General features: G+C 35.8%; 1 protein-coding gene and 1 pseudogene across 5 annotated transcripts in view; both read right to left on the bottom strand.

Moving 5' to 3' along the window:
- The window catches only part of MPP7 (membrane palmitoylated protein 7), a 681,753-nt gene that overhangs the window by 536,832 nt on the left and 131,144 nt on the right, over positions 1-13,777 (bottom strand). The gene's annotated exons all lie outside the window — the stretch shown is intronic.
- Positions 945-1,787, bottom strand: LOC119876053 (annotated as a pseudogene).

Here is a 13,777-nt window from a genome sequence, read left to right as displayed (position 1 = left end):
GGATGGACTTTAATTTAAAACTTGACATTTAATTTAAATATATTTAAAACTTAAAAAACAATTCTAAGTTATATAATATTGATGCTAAGACAACAGATTCTTTAAGAGTGCAGAAGTACCCTTTTTTTTTCCCGGAGTCAAGTATGAACATTTTTGGACTGATTTTGGATCCAGTAGGAGTTGCCGGTATTTGTGTGCCTTCTAATTCTTAATGACATTTTGTTACTTGGGATTACACTAGAGAACCTTGGGACTACTCTTTGATTCAAACCACAGAAACATAATGTATTAAGGGTTTACAAACCCCTTTCAAGGCATTTCAAGGGAAATGCCTCTTTTGTGTTAGTGTTTTGGTTGCATCAAGAAATTTGATGTGTGTTATAGTCATTGTGAACTGTTTTACATTAGCACTCAGTTTTAGCCTGAATGTGAATGGGTTATTTTGGGTTGAGGTTGGCTATTTTTTTTCCTACCTTCTCACAGTTTTGTTGTGAAAACTTTGCTGCTTTAATCCATTTAGTGTATAACAGTTTTAAGTTGGAAATTATCCTAACATTTGGGACTGGCAATTGGATACTTAGGTTATGTTTCTGAAAAGACTGTTTAAAGTTAAAATTATTTAACTTGAAACCGTCTTTTTCTAGTAAAAACAGGTACTTATAGCCTGAGGTGTTTAGAAATTAGCTTTGAGTACCTGTGTAATTGACTTATAAACTGTTAGGCATAATTTTTTTTTTCACGTTAAAAAAAAGTTTCCTTTTATTAACCATCTAGAATACTTCCATCCAGATCACTACAGCTTAAAATAGATCACTACCCTTTTGCAGCTATTTAGTAGCCAAGAGCAATGGATAAGATCCATACAACAGTTCTGAAAAGTTCGCACTGTCAGTTCAGAACATCTGCTTCACCGAGCCTGATTATTTAAAAAGAATGATAAGAAATTAAACATCACAAATATGTTTTTATTTGTCACCATTAAATGTCTGAATTTTAAACAGATTTTTGGACTGGTGGTTCATATCCATCAGCTCGTTCAACTTTAGCACCGGTCTCATCCCCCGTAGCTTTTCCAGAACTACTACCTTCACCATGAAGCTCCATGAGTTTTCCCAATTCAAACTTGGGCTTCTTCAGCATTTTTACTTTTCTAACAAAAACATCATAGGGTGGATAAATAGACTGACAAGCTTTTTCTATATCTTTTCCGATGCTGTCTGGAATCAATTTATTGACCACTTCTTTCAAGTCATTTGTTTGCACCTCTCGGGTCATGATTTCCATCATCTTTTTCTGGATTTGGCGGACCTGTTGGTGCTGAGCGTAAGAAGTCTTCTGAATCTGATTATTGCGTTTTTTAGTAAAACCAACACAAAATAGTCGAAGCAAATAACCATCGGTAGTCTTCACATCAACATGAGCTTCAATCATGGTCTGCCATTTTTTGACCATGGAGCACATTTTGTCATGGGTAAGATCCATGCCATGGAAATTAGGCAGTTTTTGCCCTGCACATCCTCAGTGATTAGCTTGAATTTCCTAAATGCAACTTCATCATTCTGCAGATCAGCAAGGCTAACTTCAAAAACGCGACCCTTGAGATCATCAGACGCAATTTTGGTTCCTTGAGTTCTTGTGACTAGTGTTTTTCCAATATTTCTTATATTGAACATAGCTGGTGCTTTCACATCATACCAATAATCTTTCTTAGAAAATGGATCAACCACTTTCTTCTTAGCTCCCTTTTTGCCGCCTTTCGTAAGGCGCTTGTTCTTGCCAACCGCCATAGCGCTGCTCTCTGTTAGGCATAATTTAATGCATTTTCAATGCCAGTATGCGTCATTTTGAGGCAGTATATAACAGCATTATAAGACTGTTAGCTTCATAAAGTGCTCTCATTACCTAAATAAGGTATATGAGATTTAGCAAGCTCAGTCTTAAGAGATAAAATTTTACCTCTGTGAAATTATTTTTCTTCATTTTTTTCCTGCTGCTACTCTACTTGGTTCTTCAGTGTTATATGCAGCAATCTACTTTTTTTCCTCTTCTTTTTTTCCTGTGCGGGGCTTGAATTCTCACAACTCTGAGATCAAGACCTAGGCTGAGATCAAGAGTCCCACGCTAAACTGACTGAGCACCTAGGCACCCCAGCAGTCTGCTTTTTTTTTTTATATATAAAAATAAGTTTTATAATGAGCAGACCAACCTGTGTAAGTTTTAAGAATTTTCTTCTTCTCCTTGGTCCTTATTACTGCACTCCGTTGTGTCAAAGACTACAGTTATATTAACAAAAGCAAGTAAAAAAAATACTGAATTGGTTTCAGAATCAATAAAAATCTGCATTCAAGAAGTTTAAGGAATCCTAAGGTAGGACTGCCCTGGGGATTTTAAAGACACTGCAAAAAGTGAAGCAAAATTTTTATACACTGTAAACTTTTTAATTGATGCAGTTGGCAGGCACCTAGAAGTGAAAGGTTGACTAGAAACAAAGTTAGAAGAGATCAAGCAATCTGTAGTAGTGCATTGGTACAGATCAACCAACATGAATTTACTATAGCAAATGAATATGTAAAGTAAGAAAATGTAAGGAAAAACATGATATTTTCAGTAAGAGATTGATGTAGCACATACAAGTATATTGGGCATGTTTTATGTGCCAGGCACTCTGGATACCACAGACAACTAGATAGTTAAATCTGCCCTTAAGAAATTGACATTCACGGGAGAGAGATAATAAACCAATAATATGAGTTAGAGAAAAGTAATGCCTCATGGAAAAATAAAGCTGAATAAGAGGAAATAAAATAATCTAGGGAAGTAGAGGTTGTTATAAAGAAATTTTGGAAGGGTTGCTATATAGAAATGAGGAAGGGTAGGCATGTGACTATGGGGTGAAGAAAGTTTGTTCCAGGCAGAGATCAGTAAATGGCAAGGGCATCACATGAGAACATGTTTGATATGCTTGAACAAGCAAGGTAGCTATGGATGATGGAGGCTTTTAGGGTGAGGAAGTGATAGAAGTTGATGAGTTCAAGAGGTGAGGCAAGGGCCAGATCAAGCAGGGCCTTGTTTGTAGGCTTTTGAAAGGATTTGGGCTTCTACTTTGAATAAGATGAAGAACCATTGGAGGATATTGAGTGACTTAATCTATCTGGATAAGAGAAGCAGCAACAATGAGATATCACTTAGGACATTGTTGGATTTGCTGAAAGAGAGAGTAGTGGCTTGGATTAGGATGATAAAATAGAAGTGGTGTGATTCTGGATGTATTTTGAAAGAATCAACAGATAAACTAGAAGTGAAAAATGACTTCCAAAAGTTTTCACCTAAGTATTTGTAAGCTGGAATTTTCGTTTATTGAGGTCAAGAACAACTAAACAACAAAAAGTTTGGAATATGGGTAGAATTGTGAGTTTTGCAGGTTTGGGTTGTCTTAGAGAATCCTGTTCAGACATCAAAGGGAGATGTGGAGTAGGCAGATGACTTGGGTCTGGAATTCAAGGAGATTGAGCTGGAGACGTTAGCATATAGAGTGAATTTAAAACCATAAGACCAGATTTCACCCAGACTATAGAAGGTGAGTAAATATTTTCAACTTTGCAGCCATAAGGTCTCTTGCAAATACCCCCACTCAGCTAATGTAGTGTGGTGGAGCTTTGGCATTTCGTAAAGGAATGGGTGTGATCAGATTCAACTAGCAAATCATTTGCATACCTCTGCCATGAACAAAGAGCTGCAGGTTCAGGGATTGGAGGAGTAACTAGCAAAGAGATTGGGAAGGAGCAGCCAGTGGAGTAGAAGAGAACCTTAGGCAGAATATCTCCTGGAAACCAAATGAAGAAAGTGTTCCAGGATGTGTGTGGATGACTTACGTCTAGGTCTGCCAGTTGGTTGGATAATGTGAGATCTGGCACCAGTTTTCGAATAAAAGGAATAGACAACAAAAGTATGGCTTTTAGAGTAGGATGTAGGTTAAAGGAAAGGGATTTCTCTTTCTCTTTTCATTTCTTTTCCTTTCTTTTCCTTTTCCCCTTTTCCCTTCCCATCCATTCCTCATTTCCTCCCTTCCCCTTTCCTTTATGAGAGCCATTAAAGTATATTGATATGCTGATAAACTGATATAGCAGAGTAGGATATTACAAAGAGGCAATTGCTGGAGCAGTGTTGAGATTTAGTATACAAAATAGAAGAGTGGCCTTAGATCAGAGCATTAACAGTTCATTGATACTAAGAGGGCAGCTTATTACTATTACAGTGTTATATACTGATTATTCTTTGTCATTTAATTATAGCTGGAGAAATCACAGTAACACCATTTTTTAAGTTGAAGGAAGATTTATTTGAAACTATAGTTGCTAAATCGGTGTCCTTCATGCTTTGAAGTTGCCATTTTGGTGCCATTGGTGTTCTGCAAAAAAGTACCTTGCAGGTTACTGTTAGGAGGAGCAAGGGAGGAGAGACCAACTCTACTATTATTTCTTCTAGATATCTGTTCTGGGTAGGATTTTGTTTTGGAATGATTCTTCTTAGAGACTTTAAAAACCATTTGTCAAAGTATATTCTTTTAATATGAAATGATAGATGTCAAAGGAACAGTAATGAAAGGTAATGATCTGTTCTTCAGAACTGTATGCTCCCCACTTAATTTGAAATACATTCTTAAAATAAAGGAAACTTCTTGGGTACTACCCTTTTTCAATCATACTATCCTCTGGACATCCCACCCCCAGCCCTGCCCCTTTCCTAAAATTATCCTTTTGTCATTTCTATGAATTTGACTTTCTTATGTAGGCTTTATCTAAAATGTACTTACGTAAATTATCTTTTGATAAAATTCAACTAGAAAGGAAAAGTTCACTTGTAAATGGTGTTTTAAAAGCTTTTTTGAGGGCAGCCCAGGTGGCTCAGCGGTTTAGCGCCGCCTATAGCCCAGGGCCTGATCCTGGAGACCCGGGATCGAATCCCATGTCAGGCTCCCTGCATGGAGCCTGCGTCTCCCTCTGCCTGTGTCTCTGCCTCTCTCTCTCCTCTCTGTGTATTCTCATTAATAAATAAATAAAATCTTTAAAAAATAAAAAAATAAAAACTTTTTTGAAAATTTTATTTATTTGGGAGAGTGAGGGGGGAAGCCGACTCCCTGCTCATCAGAAAGCCCTACACGAGGCTGGATCCCAGGACTCAAATTATGACCTGAGCTGAAGGCAGACACTTAGCCAACTGAGCCACCCAGATACTCCTAAGTGGTGTTTTTAAAACAGTAGTTTAAAAACAATTTACGTTAGGGTGTTTGGATATGTTTGTATTTTAATGGAGTTTGACCCTAAGGGGTAAACAAGGATTGCAGAACTTCTAAGTTTTTTCATCAGGTGGGATGGTGAGTGAAATATGGCTTCCCCCTCTAGATTTTTATATGAGAATCTTTTTTTTTTTTTTTGGAATGGGCATGGTTGGGGAAGGGTTAGCATGAGAGGATAGGGGAACAGAGAACTAGGAACTGATTGTGATACATGATATGTTGCAGACATTTGAGTTGTTTCCTCATAGATATTTTCAGTGTTTTTTTCCCCCAAGCTCCTTGAGGGTGGTGACATTAATTGAAAATCTGATTCAAAAAAAAAAAAAAGAAAATCTGATTCAAATAGAATGATTTCACTATTTATATTTACCTTATACTTTTGATCTGGTGTGTCTTGTTCTTACACATAATAGTTGCTGAAATATATGGTGATTTAATGAGAAAATAATGTTATGGTCAATAGTAGTTTCTGAATTTGAATATAACTTAAAATACTTTAGGAGATGAGAAAGGTAACAAAAATTAATAAAATTGGGGCACCTGATTGGCTCAGTGGTTGAGCGGCTGCCTTTGGCTCACAGAGTGATCCTGGGGTCCTGGGATAGAGTCCTGCATCGGGCTCCCCGCAGGGAGTCTGCTTCTCCCTCTGCCTATGTCTCTGCTTCTCTATTTCTCATAAATAAAATATTTTTAAAAAAATAAATTTTGAGCTGTAAAATAGGCTTTTAAAAAAAGATTTATTTATTTTAGAGCCACGGTTGTGCGCAAGGGGGCAGGAGGAGGAGAGGGAGAGAATCTTGCCTGGAGCCCAAGGAGGCAGGGCTCAATCTCACCACCCTGAGATACGACCTGAGCCAAAACTGAGTCAAACGCTTAATTGACTGAGCTATCCAGGCACCCCTAAAATACTTACTTTTATTACTCCCCCTGTAAATTTCCTTGAGGATTAAATGGAATAAGGTACCTGAAATCTGTAACAATCCCTAATGTGTTCAAGGTAATCAAAGTATTTTACTTTATCTGTTTTATGATTCTTTCTGTTTTGAGCAAAAATCTGTTTGATTTAGGCACAAAGAACTATATTCTTTCAGAATTACTTTTTTCAAGTAATCTCTTTTCCTATATTTGGAATGTTTAGTAATACCTAATATTTCTTATTTTGTTTTAGAGCCAAGCTTTGTGATTGTGTTCTAGAGGTAGAACACATGAGATTTTGGGTTTAAAAATAATACGAAAAAGGGAACGTTAAATGTGGCACTGTTTTTTCTTTCATTGATAATATTGAATAGAATTTAACTCTTAAAATGCTAGCACTAGTCAGTTAGATTTGGGAATTTCACAGTAAGCCTAACCTGAACTGTCTTAACTTTTAAAAAAATTTATGGCAATTTAATGATAGCAACAAAAGAGATTACTCTATTTTTTTTTTGAGATTACTCTATTTTTAAGGAGAATTACAGTAAAACATTATTTGAATAAAGTCTTTCTGAAATGGTACCAAACCTAGAATTGTAGGGGGGAAAAAAAGGGAAAAATGAAAACTCAAGGAGCAAGAGCAGTGGGAAAGGAATAGTATAGAGTTTGTTGGTGTGATTGGCTGATACTGGTGTTTTCTCTGCATGGCAAAACGACTGATTTTGAAGGTGACAGATGGAGAATGTGGAGGTTAGATGAGTGACCAGGATGATTAAACCGAAAACATACTTCATGGAGATGAGGAACTTTAGTGGGGCTAGTGAGGAGCAATAATAAAATTGCCCTTCCAGCAAAAAATACTACAGAGTGTGTACCTTTTATCCAGTTTGCCTTTATGTAAATAACATGGCATAACTATAGTATATTATTATCAAAACCAGTAGTTTGACATAGTTACAATAGTAGGGGTGGAAAATTTTTTCTTTCTAAAGTTCTTTGACATAAAACCAATTAGTAGGAGGAAAACAAATTAATTTTGTACAAGTGCCCCAAACATTGGACTCTAGGGCGAGTCTGGCAGTTGAGTTATATGAGACAACCTGAGCTAAGGAATGGCATGGAGCCTGGAGCTTTGTAGGGGAAGGAGGGCAACTCACAGCATCATAAGAAGAGCAGATGTTTGTAATAGAATTTTGCTTTGCCATACACATAGGTCTTTTAGTACATGCCAAAGTGGCATATTTTGTGGTGACATTCTGTCCTTCTTCACAATCCACTGGCCCTATTCAGATTTTTACCAGTTTTGCATGTGATGTATGTGTGTTTGTGTTTCATACAGTCTTATCACATGAATAGATTAACATGAGATTAACACAGTAATAGATTAACTACTGCCACAGTCTAGATACAGAACAGCTCATCACAGTTTGATCACAGTTAATATCTTGTGCTTTTTATAGCCACAACCGTCTCTCTCCTTCCATTCTTCCCTGAACTCTAGCAAGCTAGCTAGTGTCTTGCAGTCATTAGAATTTTGTCATTTCAAGAGTGTTATGTAAATAGAAGCATACTGTGTAACTTTTTGAGGTTGAGTTTTTTTTCACACAGCGTAATTCCCTAGAGAACCAAGGGGGTATATATCCATGATGGATTTCTGTTGCATTGCTCAGGGTAGTCTATGGTATGATGCACTTAAGTTTGTTGAACTGTTCACCTGTTGAAGGACATTTGGGTGATTTGCAGTTTGGGGCTTTTAACCAACTAGCTGTGCATTCACATACACATTTTTGTGTGAAACAGCTTTTCTTTGTTAGCTGCTTTAACTTTTTAATGACAATTATAAGTAGGGAACTGTTTACTTACTGTCCTCAGTCATTGAACTATATTACTATAAATCATTACTATTAACCAGAATTTAATTCTCATTGATGGTCGTCTTCACATTCTTCTGTAAGTCATTACACAAGTATCTGAATTTTTTTAAGGAGAGGCTTAATTACTATATGCTAGTTTAAGGCTTCAATATTTATATCCAATGTAGAGTGATGGTAAATGTATCTATTTGCTTTCTCCTTTGCTCAGAAAATAATATATACAATTTTTCTGGATAACCTGTATTTTCATATTTGGTCAGTATATTCATTGGGACAAATATACTATTCATTTAATATATTTAAGCTAATTTTTAACTTACCAAACTCTTGAGCTGTTCTTTTTTCACAGAAGTATATTTTGCTGCTACTGTATTTTTAAGAGATTTTAAAGTTGTGTTCAAATCTAGTGACACAATCTAGAATCTGACATACCAGAGTGCCAATACCTACCAAACTACAATTGTCAAAAAACTTGGCAATAGGATAAAATACAGTAAATGGTAAAATTTACTGGATGTTATTTAATCTGCCTTGAAGATAAGGAGGCTTGAAGAAGTTACAGTATATGTTGTAGCTTTGGCAAGTATCTATCAATCACCTAGGAAGTTCAAACAAACAAATCTGAAAGTACTCCTTATTAAAAGGGGTGATATGGGACCAGAAATATTAACAGTTTTAAAAAGCACCTCGGGTTTCTGTTGGTACCTAGTTAAGTTTGGGAAACTATGTAAAACTCCAGGGAAGAATGAGTTCCGTTTGATTCTGTAAGTGTCTTTTACCATCTTGAGCATTTGCTGTTCAGTATTTGTCAAATAAGTACTGTGTGTGTGTGTAGGGATGGTTGTTATAGAATGCTTTTATGAATTAAAATAACAATAAAGGAAAAATTTAAAGAGTATATTTTGAGGAAATTAATATTTGATATATAATGTCAGTCATTTGGCATAAAAATCCTCAAGATAAACAGTAATCCTAAGTGGCTGTTGATTCCACATATTAAGCCAGGTGAGTTTAGGTGCATTTAGTGCACACTGCTGTATTAGAAGTATAGCTTCAATTTGCAGATTTGCTGGATTTTTCTTACGATTTTTGTTATTTGTTAATAATCCCATCCCCAAGTTATAAGTGCTTTGATTTTTTGAATTCTTAAATATTTGATAAGTCCTCCTATTGTTGTTATATATAAATAGCATCCTAGTTGGAAAAATAATTTTCTGGATCCCATCCATTTTTTTTCTCTTAGCACAAGACATTACTACTTTGTATTCTAGCATTTTTGTTTTATAAGTGGTATACTTCTTCTGCCTAAATGCGTTAAGAATTTTTTTTTTTAAATTTCAACAGCTTCACCGGACTATGAAGATAATGTTTCAGTTTTATTCGTTCTTTATTTTTCCCGGTACATGGTGACCCCCTTCGATCTCCAGGTTGAGAGCTTCCTATATTTCAGGAAGCTTTTTTTTTTTTTTTTATTACTTCAAATGTAGTATTTGTTTCTTTGATGATTTCATCTTTAAGTTCTTCCTCTTACTTCTTCCAGTTCCCCCACGCCTTATTTTATCCTTTTACCTCTTGTTTCATAGAATTCCTGTTTAAAATAGAACAGAATTTGTCTAAAAATTATCGGCTTCCTGATACTTCTTTCAAATTATTTTCTTCACCATATTAATGTTAATATACCATCACTTTCGTCTCTGTACAGGTCCTGTGTAGGATGTTTTCTATGTATGTTCTTGTGTTGAGTAAATTTGAGTATCTGTACATCTGTATATATAGATATATGCGAATGTATATATGCAGAGTGATTCAGTTCTCTGACTCTGTTTCTTATTCTCCTGGACACTACATTAACGTATCCTTAGAAGTTAATTGCTTATAATCTGCCTAAAGATCAGAGAAAAGGGTAAGAGAAGTGTCTATTAAGAGGAGAGTGATAATAATGTGGGAAAGGGCAATTCATTCATTGTTTTTTCTGTATGTGATGAACTCTCCTCTCAGAGCTCACTCTTGGACTCTAGGCAAAGGTTTAGAATGGTGGGGCCCTCCCTCCCGTTTCAAGTAGTTCTCTGCTCAGTTGGGCCAAAAAGTCTATGGGCCAAACGACCTTTCTCTCCCAGCTCTTCTGCCTGCCATAGTTTTTAAAGTATGCATGTAACGTTAGACTTTAGAGGAATTGGGTGTTGGTCTTTAGTAATTTTTCTGTGCTGTGTATGAATTTTAATTTTCTCCTTAAACCATTTGTCAATGCCAGTTTATTGGGTTGTAACTATTCCATTGTTGGGTTTGATTAAATTTTCTTTTCTTCCCTCTAATTTGGATAGGTTTTACAGAGGGCAAATACAGAAACATGCTTATGCTGTTATCTTTCTGGAAGTCTGCTTTTAATGTAATTTTTATTGCCCTATTTTTGTGCTATATGAATCCTTGTATCACTGGCTTTTAAAATTAGTTTGGAAGTAGTCTCTTTTAAAAAAAATTTTTTTTATTTATTAATTTGGTAGAGAGTGAGCACAAGCAGGGGAAGTGGGAGAGGGAGAAGCAGTCTCCCTACTGAACAGGAAGCCCAATGAGGGGCTTGATCCCAGGACCTGAGCTGAAGGCAGACACCCAAACAGCTGAACCACCTATACACCCCTGGAAGTAGTCTCTTAAGATGACTCTTTTATGGTTCTTTGCTGGGTTGGAAATTCCAACACCTAGATAAATGGTAACCATTTCTTTGATTACATATTATGGTATATGCATGCAATGTGATGTATAATGTTGCCATTAAAAATGATGATGTAGTAGAACCACTTTTATTGATGAGGGAAAATGGCTCTGAATTTTAAGTAGGAAAATCCATGCATTAAAGTAGTATGATTCTACTTTTGAATATTAAAAGTACATGTAGAAAAAAGCCTAAGAGATTAGAGTTCTTTTTCTTGAAGTTTTTCTAGATTCTGAGTGTAATATTACCTGTTCTTTATTTTAGAAAGGTAAGTTATGACATTTCCAAAAGAGTGGTTAAAAAGGAAAAATACTTGATTGGGGAGGTTCTTGGTATTGAAAGGTATTAGTTTATGATAAATGATCACTATGTAAAGCTCATCCCTTTTTGAAGTTCATCTTTTTCATAATAAGGAAACGTCTACTTATTCCTATAGATCATAATTTGTTGTCAAAAGTCTGCTTAAATTTTATCAAATGGTTTCTCACTATCTGCTTTTCAAAATTAGCATTCAAGGATACCTGGGTGGTTCAGTGAGTTAGGTGTCCAACTCTTGATTGTGAGGTCAAGATTTCAGTGGGGAGTCTGCTTTAGATTCTCTTTCCTTCTGCCCCTCCCCCTTCTCATTTGCCTGCTCTTTCTTTCTAAAATAAATAAATCTTTTTAAGAAATAAGCATTCAAGATTTGTATTCATGCAAGTCTCTCAGTATTCAACTTTTGTGCGTTCTTGGCCTGAGGTATGTATATAGTTGTAAATTCTCTTAATTCTGTATTGCTCTGTGGTTCTTGTTATCTTTGTGAGGACTTTATAGTTTGGGGTTTTTTTGTTTTTTGGGTTTTTTTTTTTTTTTTTTTCCATTTGAGAGAGATACAGAGCACAAGGGGAGAGGGAGAAGCAGACTCCCTGATGAGCAGGGAGCCTGACATGGGGCTCGATCCCAGGACCCTGAAATTATGACCTGAGCCAAAGGCAGATGATTAACTAAGCCGCTACAGGTGCCCTGTAGTTGTTTCTTTTATGACTGAATCTGTTTCTGGAACAGATACATTATAGGAATTTCTTTTTCCTTGAAAGTTTGAAACTGTTCCTAAATAAACCTATATAATCTAAATCTGGCTAGGGTTATGATTGGACAAGGAATCTGGTGAGAAAATGGCCACATAGGATTGAAGGGAGAGTGAAAAGGGATGTAATATTTGTCCAAAGAATGTTGCCATAAAGTTGATACATCGGTTAAACATTATCAGCCAATAGGATCTATTGAGCTTCTTCTCTCCTAATTATTGAGCTTCTGTTTTAATTTTTAAAATACCTTATAGTAAGCAACATTTGCATCTGCTACTTAATGTATATAAAATTGACTTAGGCAGTGTGCCAATGTTTACTTTCTCTTTAATAGACAACCCTTTAACACCTAGACTCAGTGTCCAATGGTAGATGACCAGTAGCTATATACAAAACTGCAACCACCTTGACTGTCTCAACACAGGCAGGATGACTAAGTAGCAGACAGATGGGAATTTTTGGATAGATAATGTTGTGTGCAGTGTACAGAGACACTCAAGAGCAGTATCAAAAATGTCTTACCTATAAGGGAAAACCCCATGTTTTCTTTGAGATACCTCTGCTATAATATGCAGCTTTTTTTCCTTCTAATACTTCATGATTTTGGGAAAAGCACTTTTCCCATTATATTTTAGTCTACTGACAGACCCAAGCACTGTTGTAATCACAGGGATTATAGCCATGACGTAACAGGCAAAAGTCCCTCTGTTCCAGGAGTTTTTCTCTCGTAGTAGAATAGAGGGACAATATGAAATGGACAAACGGGATAATTTTACATTATGATTTGTGCCTTAAATGAAATAGTGATTTGAAATGGTAATGGCACGTAGTAGGAGGTGGTTGAGGGGAAATCTGTTTTAGAGGGTAAAAAAAAAAAAAAGTTAAGTGACCTCCTTCACTTTTATTATTAGGCAGAGGCAAAATCTGGACTGAAGTCCCAGGTTACAGGATTGAGTGTTTATCTCACTGGTCATTTCACATGTCTATTTTTTAAAATTTGAGGTATAGTCACGTACCACCCCCACTCCCACCAAAAGCACCATACCTATTAGTAGTCACTCCCTATTTCTTTTCCCTGCCCACTCCCCACCCACTGATCATCTATGTATCCTGATGAGAGTTTTCTATTTTGGACTTTTTTTTTCCTTCCATCTTCATGCTGCATGGACTGTATATTGGACATTTCGTATAAATGGATTATATATAGTCTTTGTGACTGGCCTCTTTGACTTAACATTGTGTTTTTATGATTCATATATGTTTGTCATGTGTCAGTACTTAATTCTCTTTATTTTTTTCCCAGGTTAAAGTTTGTTTACTTCAGTAATTCTTAGGTCCTTTAAAATTTTCTATAGGAGAATATCATACTCCACTTTTTCCAGATTTACATGACCATGTGACAGTTTTTTATTTAAAGCATCTCATAGGATATTAGAGTTTGAAAAATGATGAAATGGGAATCTAATCTAGACAAGTCAAAGTCACATGTATGGTACTTTTTTTTTTTTTAACAGTTTTGTTGATGTGTACTTCACCTCTCGTAAAGTTTACCAATTTAAAGTTTGCAGTTCAGTGGTTTTTAATGTATTATTCCCAGTTGTGCAGGTGTCATCACAATCAGTTTTAGAACAATTTGATCACACAAAAAGAAACCCTATAGCTTTCACTTTGCCCCCAGCCTTAGGCAATCTCTTTCCTATCTCTATAGATGGGCTTATTGTGGAGGATGTTTTTAAGTGGAATCCTACAATATGTTGTCTTTTGTGACTGGTTTATTGGACTCAGCATAATATTTTTAGGGTTCATCCATGTCATCTTGTGACAGTACTTGTTCGTTTTTATTTTTGAATAATACATATTCGTTAATCAGACATTTGACTTGTTTCCATCCTTTGGCTATGAAGAGTAATGTACC

The sequence above is a fragment of the Canis lupus genome, chromosome 2, assembly GCF_011100685.1.
Source record: "Canis lupus familiaris isolate Mischka breed German Shepherd chromosome 2, alternate assembly UU_Cfam_GSD_1.0, whole genome shotgun sequence".
In the NCBI taxonomy this organism is placed as follows: domain Eukaryota; kingdom Metazoa; phylum Chordata; class Mammalia; order Carnivora; family Canidae; genus Canis; species Canis lupus.
Note: the sequence above shows the minus strand (reverse complement) of the source record. Positions and strands in the feature narration are given on the sequence as shown.